Source organism: Giraffa tippelskirchi, chromosome 1, assembly GCF_054371585.1.
Source record: "Giraffa tippelskirchi isolate mGirTip1 chromosome 1, T2T-mGirTip1v1.2.pri, whole genome shotgun sequence".
Taxonomy (NCBI): domain Eukaryota; kingdom Metazoa; phylum Chordata; class Mammalia; order Artiodactyla; family Giraffidae; genus Giraffa; species Giraffa tippelskirchi.
The window spans coordinates 108,861,692-108,877,555 of NC_137275.1; the positions used below are offsets into that span (position 1 = coordinate 108,861,692).

General features: G+C 43.0%; 1 protein-coding gene and 1 long non-coding RNA gene across 2 annotated transcripts in view; one reads left to right on the forward strand and one right to left on the reverse strand.

The window, feature by feature from the left end:
• The window catches only part of LOC145506383 (olfactory receptor 4A47-like), a 162,709-nt gene that overhangs the window by 13,535 nt on the left and 133,310 nt on the right, over nucleotides 1–15,864 (forward strand). The gene's annotated exons all lie outside the window — the stretch shown is intronic.
• On the reverse strand, nucleotides 6,175–15,443 carry LOC145506885 (uncharacterized). The gene is made up of 2 exons (XR_014054419.1): nucleotides 14,012–15,443; nucleotides 6,175–9,655 (listed from the first exon to the last, which is right to left on the reverse strand). It is a non-coding gene; the product is annotated as an uncharacterized LOC145506885 (long non-coding RNA).

The window sequence follows — 15,864 nt, forward strand, 5'->3', positions numbered from 1 at the left end:
AAATCTTCAGGGGTCCACCACTAAGAGCTTCAGGCAATTATCCAGGATTCATCATGCAAAGGTTCAATATTTTTTTTTTTCAATATTACTTTTGAAGAATTTTCACACTCTTTTGGTATTTCTAGATATTTTCGCTAGAATTTCCTTTTCCTAGTTTTGGAGTATTCACTTGAGATGCTGCTGCTGGTGACAACGTACAATACACAGCACGCGCACACACACACACACACACACACAAGGAGGCACTATATATTTTGATTAGATAATAATTTAAAATTTTAATATGGATATTGCATTCCTGCCATGGACCCTCATAGCACTATTCCTTTCCTTCACTGCACTTATCATGGATATAATTATACATGTACTTGGGTGATTCTTATTACTTCTCCTTTTCCCCACTAAGCTCCTTAAGGGCAGGGAGAGTTTGTTTTGCTCACTGTTGTATATCCGTGGTGGCCTCCACCATGACTTTTTGTTGTTGTGTATTCGCTAAGCCCTGTCCGACTCATAGGAGATCCCATGGACTGTAGTCCGCCAGGCTCCATGTCCATGGCATTCTCCAGGCAAGAATACTGGAGACGGTTACCATTTCCTACTCCAGGGGATCTTCCTGACCCAGGGGATTCTGCATTGGCAGGAGAATTCTTTACCACTGAGCCACCTGGGAAGCCCTTCCTCAGTGATTATCATAGAGTAAAAGGGTAGAAAGTATTTGTTAAATGAATTAATGGTTAAGTGATTAAACAAATGAATGGGTGTTAATACTCCAGTGTGTTATATATTCAAGATTCTTTATATAATGGCTTTACCTCAGCCCTCAACATTATAACAGACCCCAACTTCAGTCCACCCAATTTCATAATCAGTGCATGTTCATCTAAAGAATCTATAAAATGCTAAAATCACAAAGCTTTTTCCATCGTGCCATTGCCTAGAAACAATGATGGTTTAAGTTTGATGTATACACTTCCACACTTTTTAATCATTATTGCAGAAAATCGAATCTGTATTATATTTATTAGCTTACTCTTTCACTTGATATATCGTGAACATTTTCCATGAAATATTGTCCTTAACTCAGTGTTTAATGATCATCAGGCATCCCATCATTTGGATGAATAATAATTCATTTAACGGATCCTGTGTTTTCTTGCACATGAAATGTCTTTCTAAAACTGTAGGGACCCTGAGATATCAGGAGCAGGGCCAGACAGAAGGGCTCATGACTACGGTCCCAGGGACTGTGGCTTCTGCCTCACCCTCGTGTTAATACTGAGTCTTACTATTTTAATAAGACAGTTTGTATCTTATGAGGTGAAAACAATACATTTTTAATTTAAAATTTCTTTCCTGGGGGCTTCCCAGATGTCTCAGTGGTAAAGAATCTGCCTGCCAGTGCGGGAGACTCGGGTTCGATCACTGGTCCAGGAAGATCCCATACGTCTGGAGCAACAGTCCGTACACCACGGTACTGAGCCTGTGCTCTGGACCCTGGGGCCCGAACACTGAGCTGCGAGCCCAGGGTCCGGCTCTGCAGTCAGAGGGGAGCGCCCTCTCTCTGCAACAAGAAAAGCCCGCATAGCAACGGAGACCAGCATGGTCAAATAAAATAAAATAAGTTATAAAAATTCTAGCTGAATAATCTATGAGTTATATATATATATATATTTAAAAGTGGCCCATCAATACTCCAAAATGATGGTTACCTTTATCATTCATTTCTTCTTAATCTGAAAGCTACACAATCCAAGATTTTGTTTCCTGAAAACAAAACACTGGGTCCTAACTCAAGGATGGTGACACACAAGGAAGACAGAAATCCAACAGACCAAATACCTGGAGGAAAACAAATATTTAAAAAGATCATGACAGAAAAGAATAACTTTAAAACAGGCAAAGATTTTGTCACCTGGCCTGAGGGCCTTTTTCCTGCAAACAGTCCACAGGCAGTAACACGTACGTTGTAATCACTACACAGTCATCAGCAGAGATGAGAGAAATTTAAACATTATGCCTTGTTTTTCCTGCCAGGAAAAGCAGAGATGGTGAAGTAACATTCTAAGAACTGGGACTTTCCTGGAGGTCCAGTGGTTAAGACACCGCGCCTCCAGTGCAGGGGGCAAGGGTTCGACCCTTGGTTGGTGAGCTGAGCTCCTACATGCCGCACGGTGTGGCCGGAAAGTAAAGAGAGTCCTCGGAATGGACACGAAGGCAGCTGAGAAGGCTGCTGTTTCAAGTAATAGTTAAAGACAGAATGAAAGAAAAGAGCCTCTGTCTTCCTCCATCAGGGAGCTGGACTTTTCACAGGTGTGTTTCTATTGGAGACGAAAAAGACACTGTTTGAAGATGGGAAAGAGAGGAAAGCCTGGGAATTTGTATTTATGGTTGAATGGCAACTGCTTATATTAATATTTAAGAGATGTTTTAGATTTCCCCCCTTTTTAAATAGTGCGAAATCTAGAGAAGGATAGGCATGATAAAAATTTTAAAATAAGGGTGAGAAAAACAGAAGAAGGAAACAAAAAATTCCTGATTACTTAGAAACTTATCACCCTAGAAAATCAACGGTTTTCATCCTATTTTGTTAATGCGATTGGTTTCACAACACACAATCTCATGATATTCTGACTACTGCTCTTAATACTATTGGCAAGAATAGTAACAATATTAGCCAATATTTATTAAAACGTTATAGTATCCTAAATGTCATGGGTTGAATTGACCCCCATCCACAATAAATTCATTTACTGGAGTGCTTAACCGCCAGCGCCTCAGAGGCTGACCTTATTTAGAGAGCGCATCTTTACCGAGGGGATGGATTTAATTAGAGGTCATTGTTGTTGCTAGGGTTCCCCAGGGGGCACTGAGTCCTACTATTAAAGTGATAAAAACCTGTCTGCAATGTAGGAGACATAAGAGTCATGGGTTTGATCCTTGGGTCGAGAAGCTCCCCTGAAAGAGGGCATGGCAACCCACTCCAGTATGCTTGCCTGGAGAATCCCATGGACAGAGGAGCCTGGCGGGCTTTAGTCCATAGGGTTGCACAGAGTCAGACATGACTGAAGTGACTTAGCAAGCACACACACACGTTGTTGTTTAGTTGCTAAGTCATGTCCAACTCTTTGCAACTCCATGAACTGTAGCGCACCAGGCTCTTCTGTCCATGGGATTTCCCAGGCAAGAATACTGGAGTGGGTTGCCATTTTCCTCTCCAGGGGATCTTCCTGACCCAGGGATTGAACCTAAGTCTCCTGCATTGGCAGGCACTTCTTCACCACTAAGCTTGGGTGGGCCCAATCCATTGTGAGTGGTATCCTTAAAAAAGCAAAAATCCGGAGACGGACCAGCACACGGGGAGAACACCATATAAAGGCGAAGGCAGAGATGGGGGTGGTGCTTCCCGCAGCCCAGGCGCGCCCGTGATTATCGCCAAACCACCAGCACTGACGGGCGAGGCGTGGGGGAGATGCCATCCTGACCCTCAGGAGGGGTCAGCTCTGCCTGAACCTTGGTTGTGGACTTCTGGCTTCCAGAAGTGTGAGGCAGTAGGTGTCTCTAGGGCTTCGATATTGTTGCCCCAGCAAACTAACACAGCAAGCACTGCATTAAACAAACTACACATAAACACTTATTAAATACTCAAAGGTTTTACATGCCAGCTTCTGCCTGTTGTTTTTAGCACAGAGTCTGACATATTCTCCCTAAGCACACATTGGATAAATAGTTCTAGTTCTGTGGTTCTCACATAAATTAAATGATAGCACAGACAGCATATAACATTTTAGTATGGAATGTTCTATGTTCCTACAGAGCCTCCATGATTTTTACTTCTTTAATGGCTATACAAAATTCTATCAATTTCATGATACTCTTATTTATATGGTCATTTTCCTATTGCTGGATGTTTACGTGGATTTTAATGTATTACTATTATAGGTAACACCATGATGGACGTCTTCATGCCCAGATATTTTCCCAGTTTTTTAAGATGGAATGTTTACTTCCCTGTGGTAGTCATGAAGTTTATACACATTTCTCTAGTTATTATAATATGTATTATCAAATTACCTTGCAAAAGACTTCTGCCAATAAACCTTATTGATGTGGACATGTGTAAGTGTAGATATTTCATGATATTTACATCTGTATTGGGTCAAAATTCACAGTAATTATTAAACCCAGTTTGTCAGATTATCATTCTATGTTTTAAATTTGATCTTTTTGATTTAAAACTTACTTTATCAAGTATCCTAATTGCACCCTTTCTCACGCTCTTGTTAGAAATTAAATTAATTTTGGATTCCCAATGACAAGGCTAGTTTTAAATTTTGAGGTTAGTTATTTAGAAAAATGAAAACACCCACTAAATGAGGTAATCAACTGATAAAATTGACGGAACTTAGTCATATTGAACTAGCACACCAATTTAGTTTAAATACTTGTCCTGATGAATGCAAATAGATACAAGCACAGCTTGTATATATCACAAATTGACCAAATGACAGTATCTGGTGTTCAACTGGCATTTCATGAAACAAAGATAAGTTGTGATGTATTTCAGATTATGAACACACACACACGGCCCCATGATTTGCTTAAAACTGTAAAATCAAATACTTAAAATGTGAAAGCAGGTGAATTGGAAAAAGGAAAGTAGCCCAAAGATGTAATTTTTTCCGACCTCTAAGATATAAAAGGAAGAATTCACTTTGCGATTAGAAAGTTAAAAAGTTGAGTGATTCCTGGACACAGCACATTTTCTGGTAGGGATCTGTTAATACTATAGTCAGCTCAGGAAACAGACCAACTTAGTGATGCTGAGCCTGTTCTATGTGTTACTCCAGTGAATGTGCTAAAGAAAGAAATAAGCTTAATTAACCCCTTGGCCACCTGATGGGAAGAGCCAACTCACTGGAAAAAACCCTGATGCTGGGAAAGATTGAAGGCCACAAGAGAAGGGGGTAGCAGAGGATGGGATGGTTAGATGGCATCACTGACTCAATGGACATAAATCTGAGCAAATTCCAGAAGATAGTGGAGGACAGAGCATCCTGACAGCTGCAGTCCATGAGGTCACAAAGAGTTGGGCACAACTTAGTGACTGAAAAACAACAACAACACCCCCTTGGCTCAACATGGTCACTGAAAGGCATGGGGTGGAGGGAGAAAGGAGAGTGAGCATGGAAAGGAGAGAGAGGAGGAGAAAAAGGAAAAGCAGAGAGAGAAAGGGAAGGAAGAGCACAGAAGGAAGCGGGGAGGAAAGCAAAGGAAAGAGTCGGGAAGGGAAGCGGGATGAAGAGAGGCAGGGAGCTGCTAGGACATTTGTCTATAACTGTGATTGGTATGTTTGTTTATTTCACTTTAAAAATCCCATATGTCAGTGACAGCAGAGAGTATTTGTCTTTCCCTGGCTTATTTCACTGAACAGAAGACTCTCTAGGTCGATCGCATTGTTGTGTATAGCCGAGTTTTCTCCTTTTATGGCTGAGTAATAGTCCACTGTATATGTATATATCTCACAACTTTATCTCAGGGACAATTGGGGAGGGACAAAATTGGGGTATGGGATTAAGACATACAAGCGACTATGTATGACATAGCTAAGCAACAGAGATATATTGTACAGCACAGGGAAATATAGTCATTATTTTGTAATAGCTTTAAATGGAGTGTAATCTGTAAAAGTGCTGAATCAGGGCTTCCTTGGTTGCTCAGTGACAAAGAATCACCTGCTGATGCAGGAGACACGGGTTCAATCCGTGATCCAGGAAGATCCCACATGCCAAGAAGCAACCAAGTCCATGCCCCACAACCATTGAGCCAGTGCTCTAGAGCCCGGGAGCCACAGCAAGAGAAGCCACTGCAGTGAGAAGCTGAGGAACCACCGCTAGAGAGTGTCCCCGCCTGCCGCAGCAAGGGAAAAGCCTGTGCAGCAGCAAAGACTCAGCACAGCCAGTAAAAAAAAAAAAAAGTTAAGAAAAAATTCTGAATCACTGTTACACACTTGAAACTAATATAACATTGTAAATCAACTACACTTTACAAAAAAGAAAGATGAGGAAGGCAGAAAGGAAGGGAGGGGAAAAAAAAACAATTCATGACGCACAGATAGATGCATGAAGTTTGTTAGCACGTGCACAAAGAGAAACTCACTTCAGTATAAGATACTCAATTTTTTAAAAGCCCAATGTTTTAATTGAATTAATTGATAGTGCATATAAATGGAAATTAATTAAAACAGTCATCACATTCAAATCAGATATTAACTTTGCTTTTTTTAAATGACAAAAGTAATCTTTGAGCAGTAACTTCATCTGCAAAGTCCTAAGCAAGGAATTTCTGTGAATTAATCAGTGGCATCTACAATCTGCAGAGTACTCAGCACCTTTGGTGGCTCAGATGGTAAAGAATCTGCCTGCAATGCAGGAGACCTGGGTTCAATCCCTAGGTCGGGAAGATCCTCTGGACAAGGAAATGGCAACCCACTCCAGTACTCTTGCCTAAAAAATCCCATGGACGGAGGATCCTGGTAGGCTACAGTTCACGGGGTCGCAACAAGTCAGACACGACTGAGCTCACCGACGTGAGCCCAAGGACGGAGCACAAGTTCTCTGGCCACAGAGGACGACCTCAAAAACAGTCCTTTCCATCCCTCCCTCCTCTGTCATGATGCGAGGTGTGTTTTCTCCAAGGAAAGCATTTCCTGAGGTTTTCTTTCAAATAGGAAATCACTGAGGCTGCTTATACACTGGGAAGCAAGAAATAGGACTGTACTAGCCTTTCAGGTCATGCTGGCTTTCTTCTCTTTTCCTTTCCAGTTCTTTTTGGTCATAGTTCAACCTTTGCAGGCACACAATTCCACACTGGAAACTGTTTCTGTTTCCAAGAGAAAAAAAAAATTTAGACCTGGCCGCAGGCAAACATCTCTCAGCAGGCTAGTGAGAACTTCTTGCACCGACTGACCTGTGAAAACTATCAACCATTTTCAGTTGCCCACGAAGGGCTTTCTTGGTCAAGTGGTCCAGCATCCGCACGTGCACAAGGCACTCCACGAAATAGCTACGGTTGTGCGGGAGGCCGAGACTGGGCAGCCACTTGTTGCCGATCCACTCATGTTTCACGTTCCTGTACGCGCGGGTCTGCATTCAGTAATTAAGGATGGTTAATTGAGGAAAAAATGGAGGAGGCAATGGCAACCCACTCCAGTACTCTTGCCTGGAAAATCCCATGGACGGAGGAGCCTGGTAGGCTACAGTCCATGGGGTCGTGAAGAGTAGGACACAACTGAGTGACTTCACTTTCACTTTTCACTTGCATGCATTGGAGAAGGAAACGGCAACCCACTCCAGTGTTCTTGCCTGGAGAATCCCAGGGACGTGGGGGCCTGGTGGCCTGCCGTCTATGGGGTCGCAGAGAGTCGGACACGACTGAAGCGACTTAGCAGCAGCAGCAGCAATTGAGGAAAAAAACCCACGGAAGCAGTCACAAGGGCCATTTACATCATCTTGAAAATGGATTTTTAAACAATTACATAATCTCAAAGGTTAAGCGAAAGACAACAGTATTGATCATAACTTCAAAATTATTTGATCTTTTCTTTGCTACCTTTTAAATTTGCTGGCAAAATTTTATACAAAGAAATTATACCATTAAAAGTCTATGACTCATCTGTGGCAATAAATTTAACCTATCTACCAAACCATGATAAAATTGTAATGACTACACATTACTTCTCTGAAATAGCTTTTATACATCATAATATGTCAACAAAGAATGAGCACGACTCATGAACAAGTTTGAAGGATCGACCTAACTCTACTCACTAAAAATATCTCTGGCTAGCTTGAATTTTAGTTTCGACGCTTTGTGTTCCAAATTTCTTTAGCAACACATCTGCTAATTTCAAAGTCAGTTAAGTGTATTAAAAAATAGCTTTAAAAAGAAGAGATAAGGAAAACAACAACGAAATAGACTGAAAGAAGAAATAGACACACCCACGATTACAGTCAGGGACCTCAGTCTTCCTCGCCGTGACTCAATAACTGATTGAATAAGGAAGCCAAAACAGACAACCAACCAAGGTCAGTAAGGATGTTGAAGCCTTTAAACCATTCTCCAGGCAAGAGTACTGGAGTGGGTTGCCAAGCCCTCCTCCCAGGGATCTTCTCAACCCAAGGATCAAACCCAGCTCTCCCGCATTCCAGGCAGGTTCTGTACCATCTGAGCTACCAGAGAACCCTCTTAAACAGCACTATCAACCAACTTGATCTAACTGACATCTGATAGAACAGTCTATCCAACAAGAAGCACGATAAAACTCTTCTCAAGGGGATACGGGACATTCTTCAAAAGACAGACAAATCTCAGCATACTTAAAGTGACTCAAATCATACAAAGCATGTTTTCTGATCTCAACAGATTTAAATTAGAAATTAAAAAACCCCTGATATCCAGGAGTCTCCCAAACATCAGCAAAGTAGCATATTTCTAAAGAATTCATGTGTCAAAGAAGAAATCACAAATGAAACAGGAAATATGTTGAAGTGAATAAAAGTGAATATACAATATAATAAAAAGCTGCAGGACATGGCTAGATCAGTACCTGGAGGGAAACTGATAGGATTAAATACTTACACAAATGAAGAAAGATTCTGAATCGATCCTCTAAGACTCTATCTTAAACAACTTATAAAAGAACAAATGAAATCCACAGCAAGCAGAAAGAAGAAAATGAAAGAGTAAAAATCAATGAAACAGAGACCAGAGAAACAAAATGAAATGAAAAAACTAAAATCAGGTTCTTCAAAATATCAATAAAACTGACTAAGCCGAGTGACGAAGAAAAAAGAGAAGACATAAACTACCAATATCAAGAATCAAAGAGGGAACATCAGTACAGATCCTATAGACACTGAAAGGAAAGGGTAAACTGTGAACAACTTCAGGCAACTTAGATAAAATACCCTACTTTGTTGAAAGACACAACCTATGAAAGCCACTCAGTAAGAAACAGATAACCTCAATCTATTGAAACTCAAATCCGTAGTTAGAAATCTTACCCACCCATACACCCACAGGCACAAAATCTCTATCCTAAATGGCCTTAGTAGTGAATCCTAACAAACAGTTATGAAGAAAATCCTGGTTATACACAAACTATTCCAAAATAGTGAAGAAAGAAACACCTAACTCATTCTGAGGCCAGAATTCTCTTGATACCCAAACCAGACAAACATATTACAAGAATATCAATATCCCTCAGAGACACAGATGCAAAATTCCTTAATGACACATCAGGAAATCAGTAATCAATTAAAAGTACAAGGTATCATGACAAGTAGGGTTTATCCCAAGAACATAAGTTTGGGCCAACATTTGAAGAAATCAGTGAAATTCACCATATCAATGGACTGAAAATAAAAACCACAGTCTCACCTCAAAAGAGAGAGAAAAGGCATCTGACAATATTTATCATTTATATATGGAAATCTTAGCAATCTAGGAATGGAAGAAAACTGCCCCAACCTCATAAACGGCATCTACAAAAAATGTAGAGCTGACATCATATGGTGTTTCTCCTGAAGATCAGGAACAAAGCAAGGATGTCTGCTCTCTTGGCTTTTATTCAACTCTGTACTGGAACTCCTAGCCACTGTAACAAGACAAGAAAAAAGAAATCGAAATCATATGAACTGAAAAAACAATATAACTGTACTTGCTGACGACCTGATGATTAACGTGGAAAATGAATCAACAAAAGAGGTACAAGCATGAAAGTGAGTTCAGCAACGTTGCAGGATACAAGGTCAACATATAAAAATGCTCCGTACTTCAGCATACTAAACGAGACCAGAAATTGACATTTTAAAGAATACCCTTGATTATAATGTCATCAAAACCTATGAACTCCTCAGGGATAAATCTAATGGAATAAGGGCAAGATCTGCACAATGAAAATAAACCCATGCCATGTACATACATACACACCAAAGAAGGCACTTGATGTTCTTCCGTCCAAAAAGACTAAGGTATGTTCTGAGGAATTATGTACGTTATGGAATCCTGGGAAAGGATTATCTACAAAGTACACAAGTAGATGATCGAGACTAATACTGGAAAAAAAGCAACCAATTGAAAAATGAGCAGAAGACCTGAACAAATTTCTCCAAAGAAGACAGGAAGAAGGCCACCAAACACATGAAAAGATGCTCCACATCGCTCATTATTCAGGAAATGCTAATCAAAACTACATGAGGTATCACCTCACACCAGTCACAATGGCCATCATCAACAATTCTACACATAATAATCGCTGGACAGGACATGGAAGAAAGGGAACCCTCTTGCAATGTTAGTAGGCATGTAAATGGATACAGCCACTATGGAGAAGGAACATAGGTTTCCTTAAAAAGTAGGACTAAAACTACAATATGACACAACAATCCCCTACTGGCCATACACCCTGAGAAAACCATAACTCTAAAAAGACATTCGTACCCAATGTCCATTGCAGCACTATTTAACATAGGCAGGGCATGGAAGCAACCTAATGTCTCTCAAGAGAACAATGGAAAAAGAAGTTGTGGGACATACATGCAATGGAACACGACTCAGCCATGAAAAGGAACAAATACGAATCCGTTGAACTGAGGTGGATGAACCTAGAAACTGGGATACAGAGTGACGTCAGTCGGAAAGAGAAAAACAAATGTAGTATATTAATGCATACGCATGCGATCTTGTAAAATGGTACTGGTGAATATTTGAAGGGCAGAAATAAATACACAGATGTAGAGGAAGGACTTGTGAACTCAGCTGGAGAAGGAGAGAGTGGGACAAATGGAGAGAGTAGCAATGAAACATAGCCACTACCATATGCAAAATAGCTAGCTAATGGGAAGTTGCTGGATAACATAGGGAGCCCAGCATGGTGCTCTGGGACGACCTAGAGGGTGGGAGGCCAGGAACTGGGAGGCAGTCTAACCAAAGAGTGGATAATATACTTATTCGTGGTGTTGCATGAGGAAAACCAACCAAACATTGTAAAGCAGTTATTCTCCAAATAAAAATCAATAAATACAATCTGAAAACTATCATTCAACACATCTGTACTTTCATTTAAAGCTATACGGGATCATCTTCTATTCCTAGCTATTTTTCCAGTATAAGTGCTTGTAAATGTCATTAGAGTTTTTGAAAATATGATTTTAATAGCTACATAGCATTGCTTAATATCTCGTACATAAATAATGAACTTTCAGTCTCAAAATAGAAACATGATACCGAAAAAGGTTAAGATTTTAAACTAAAGCTTGCATTTTAATTCAGCTTAATGAGAATTCCTCGGAAGAGCTAAAATTCTTATGAAAAGTAAATATGTGGAGTCCTTCTTGCTTTCATCTGTTATGTCTTATTGTCATTTAATTCTAAGGACTCTTGGACTTTTGACATGTTTGCCTTTGACTGCAATTTTTGACTGAGATAAAATCTTCAATGTAGATATTAAAAATGTCAAGAAGCACTCTTGTAAGTGTGAGTCACTCAGTCATGTCCAGTTATTTGTGACCCATGGACTACAACCCACCAGGTCCCTGTCCACAGAATTTCCCAGGCAAGAATACTGGAGTGCGGTAGCCATTCCTTTCTCGAGGGGATCTTCCTGACCCAGGGGTCAAACCCAGGCCTCCCACATTGCAGGCAGATTCTTTACCATATGAACCACTAGAGAACCCTGACCCTGGTGTACCTGGATGTAAAAATCCTCAAAAAAATATTACCAAGCCAAACTGAAGCATACATTAAAAGAATCATACACTAGGATCAAATGGATTTATTCTGGGCCTGCAAGCATGATTTATTGTCTGTACATCAATTACTGTGAGACACAATATGAGCAAAATGAAGACTAAAATCATGTGATCTTCTCAATAATTGCAGAAAAAGCTTTCAACAAAGTGTAACATCAATTCTGATACCATCTCTCAATACAGTGGTTATCCATGGAACATCCTAAAGGGCACGTTAAGACAAACCCACAGCTAACATCCAACTCAGTGATAAAGAGCTGAAAGATTTTCCTAAAAGATCAGGAATAGTACAAGGATGCCTGTTCTCACCAATCTTGTTCAACATAGTGGCGGAAGTGTCCTACCCAGAGGAACTAGGCCAGAAAAGGAAATAAACGGCATTCCCATTGGAACAGATGAAGTTACACTGTCACTATTTGATTATGACAGGATTTATATGAAACCCTAAAAACGCCACCAAGTAAGAAGTATTACAACTAATAAATTCAGCAATATAGCAGGATAGGAAGCATAAGAAAACAGAAAAGTCCCATATACAAATGCATCCAAAAAAAAAAAAAAACTTGAAATAAATTTAACCGAGGAGCGGAAACACCTGTATCGTCACGGCCTCCAAGACATACAGTCTGGGTTCAAATCTCAGCTCACCCGCTGACCCGCACAGTGACCCAGGGAAAATCACACAATGATCTGAGGCTCAACATATTCAACTGTAAAATGGACACAAACCCAGGATCTACACCCAGGGCTGTGAAACTCCGAAGAAGTGCTTATTTAGGCCCGGGGATGGAGTGTCTCCAGGAGACTCTCCTTGTATGACACTCCTCTAGAACTGGGCTCTCCTGATCCTGTGGGTGAGGCTCAAGGATAGAGCCTGGGAGCCAGATGGGAGGCGACAAGGATGAGGACAGAAAAGACTAGTTCTGTGTCAGGGAGGGAAGCCACCTCCTTTCCAGATCTCAGAGTGGGGCCTGCACCGAGGGCCCGGGGGATGCACAATCGGAAGTAATAACTCCGAACCCCCCACAGCAGGGATGCAGCCTTCCTGGCAAGAACCTTCTCTCTGGTCCAGGCTCCAGGGTGATGTGGTACTGCTCCCTGAGTGCTCCATGTCTCCACCAGGCAAAGAGCTCCCGGGACTTGGAGGTCTATTAAACCACAGGTGCCTGAGTGTCACAATGACACAAGGGCTAACACCATTGAAAATTAGCTACATTAAAAAAAATGACAGAAGTATGGACGAGGCAGGGCATGAAAAGCAGAAGGATTGACTACCTCTCAAGCCTTTAGCAGAAATCTCTCCACACCAGCTCAGCGGAGCCCGCAGGAGGAAAGTATCATGGAAAAGCAGGCCATGGGTATATCTCTACACTGCTGGACCCAGGGACCCACGTCCCAATCCACCAACATCGTTTTGCATATCCAGACACCAAGAGGAAGAAACACAGACCTTGCCTGAGAAAGTCTCAGCCAGACTTAATATTGGGCTTGCTGAGCATGGTCACATGGTCACTATGGACTCAGCCTCTCCTCTGTGCTCACATCCTCTGTCCTCACAGAAACACACACGGTTCACTTCAGAGATCCTCTGAGGGCACTTGTGTATACGACAAACGGGCAATGGTAAAATGCGAAGAGAAGACACAGAAGTGGAAACAAGCCTCTGGGGTACAAATTACCAAAGACCTGAAGTTCTCGATACTTGGCATTTTGAAAAAAGCTTCTTAATATGTAAACGCAGAAAGGACATTTCCAGGAGAAAGGACAAAGGAATCGTCCCATTGGGACAATATTGTATCCATAGGAGAAGGTAAGTTGGATCCCTACCTCACAAAACACCACCAAACCAATTAGACTGCATACTAAGAACCAACAATTGAAAGAAAAACTTGACAAAATTCGAACAATTTTTGATGAGGAAATATCTTTTCTTTAAATTGAGGTATTGCTGATTTACCATAATTTGTTTGTCTAAGGTGTACAGCAAAGGGACTCAGATTCAGCCTCTCAGGTGCTTCCTTGGACAAAATTCATTGCCTTTGGGAGGCCCCTGGGCCATGCCCTCTACTCAGAACAGCTAAGAATCCTGAATACGCAAAGCAGCATGTGGTGGTCCTCCTGGGGGTTTTCAGATTGAATAAATTATTCTAACAGGCTACAAGAAACAAGCCCGGAGGTTAAGAGAGGATCTCCAAACTTACCTTCAAACCGGAGGCCTTGCTCCCTTGAATGTGGGTGCGTGCAACAGCGCTTGCGAAGCGAAGAGGTTTATCGTGAATCTTCCGTCTGCAGAGGACAAAGCGGTGTGTAGAGAGGACGCACAGGCAGGTCCCAGGACCCTGAGCACACGGACACAGTGACTGGACTCTCAGCCCTGCTCTTCGGGTACGGCACTCTCTCCACCCCTGACACAGGGCGAGCAGCTCACACGTGACCTGGAGTATGGTCACGGGACCTGGAATATGGTCCCATGACCTGGACCTGGCCAATCGGTGTGCTCCATCCTCCCTGGCCACCGTGATTGGCTCAGGACTGGGGCTGTGACCAATCGGGGCCCAGGGCCGGACCTCAGGCTGGAATCAAGGGAGGAAGAGGAAGTGGAAGTTCCGCCAAAAGGGGTGTGGCCGGGTGAAGTCAGGCTACAGCGGTGGAAGCGGCGTGAGGTCAGCCTGGGGCAGTTGGTGGCTTTCCCGCGCCCGTCAGGGCAGAGCCGCCGGCCTGAGAATGAGGGCGCTGCTGAGCCCAGGGTCTGAGAGCGCCGGTTCCTGCCGTGGTCCCGGAGATCCACGAGACCTGAGCGAAGCCGTCTGCCGGTGAGTCCTCTCCTGCTTGTCTGTCAGCTTGTTTGCACCACGCTGGGTTTTCTGTCCAGCTGGCTAAGTGGAGACCCTGGAAATGCACGTGTGTGGGTTTTGGCTGGCTTCAGGGAAGAAATGCCAGAGGACACTGGGAGCCTCCAGTTTAATCTGGATTCAGGTCATATCTCTTGAAAGTGAAGTGAAGTTCCTCAGTCGTGTCCGACTCTTGCGACCCCATGGGCTCTACATTCCATGGAATTCTCCAGGCCAGACTGCTGGAGTGGGTAGCCTTTCCCTTCCCCAGGGGATCTTCCCAGTCCAAGGATTGAACCCAGGTCTCCCGCATTGCAGGCAGATTCTTTACCAGCTGAGCCACAAGTGAAGCCCGAGAAGACTGGAGTGGGTAGCCTGTCCCTTCTGCAGCGGATCAGGATTCGCGACCCAGAAATCAAACCGGGGTCTCCTGCATGGCAGGAGGGTTCTTTACCAGCTGATCTATCAGGGAAGCCCAGGATCTCTTAAGGCTAGCTAGTCATTGATATGTCTTAAGGCAAGCTACTCATTGTAGGGTTCCCCTAATTAGTCTTCACAGGATTAAGGTAGCAACCTGCTAAGGTAGCAATCAATGTCCTTTTTCTAGAGGACAAAAGCGGGGCTCAAAGGAGGTAACAAAGCTACAGCAAGGAAGTGTGTACCTAGACAAAACCCCCAGGTCCTGCTGTTAGAACTCAGGGGAGCCATATGGTGTGGCTTGTCCATGTGACAGGGGCTAAGGCGCCCAGCCCACACTGGGTACTGTGGGGACCTGACTTGGTAACTGCTGTCTGGCAGCTCTGAAGCTGACAAAAGCAGTTTGCACTAAAGAGAGGAAGGACACCTCCTTTCATCCACCCCACCACACCCTCGGGGTACTGCCACACCCTGCCCCCTTTCTCTGGCTTTGTGAGGGAATGAGTCACGCTCATGTGACCACATTGGCTGTCCACTTTTCACGGGCTACCAACTGGAGCTGCTACAGGAGAGGCCAAGAGCCTTTGTCCCTGAGTACCTCTCTTTCCTTTGCACCGTGGGGGCCCTCCTCCACACTTGCACACCAGAGGCCTCCTCTGAGACACACAGGGACCCTCCCTCAGTTTGCAACAGGTTGCCTCCATGCCTGTCCTTTCAATGCCTCCCTCGAAACTCAGAACCTAGCCCCTTTGTCTACTCGCGGCCCACCTGGCTGCCATGGGAGGGCCAGAGCTTACAATGAATCC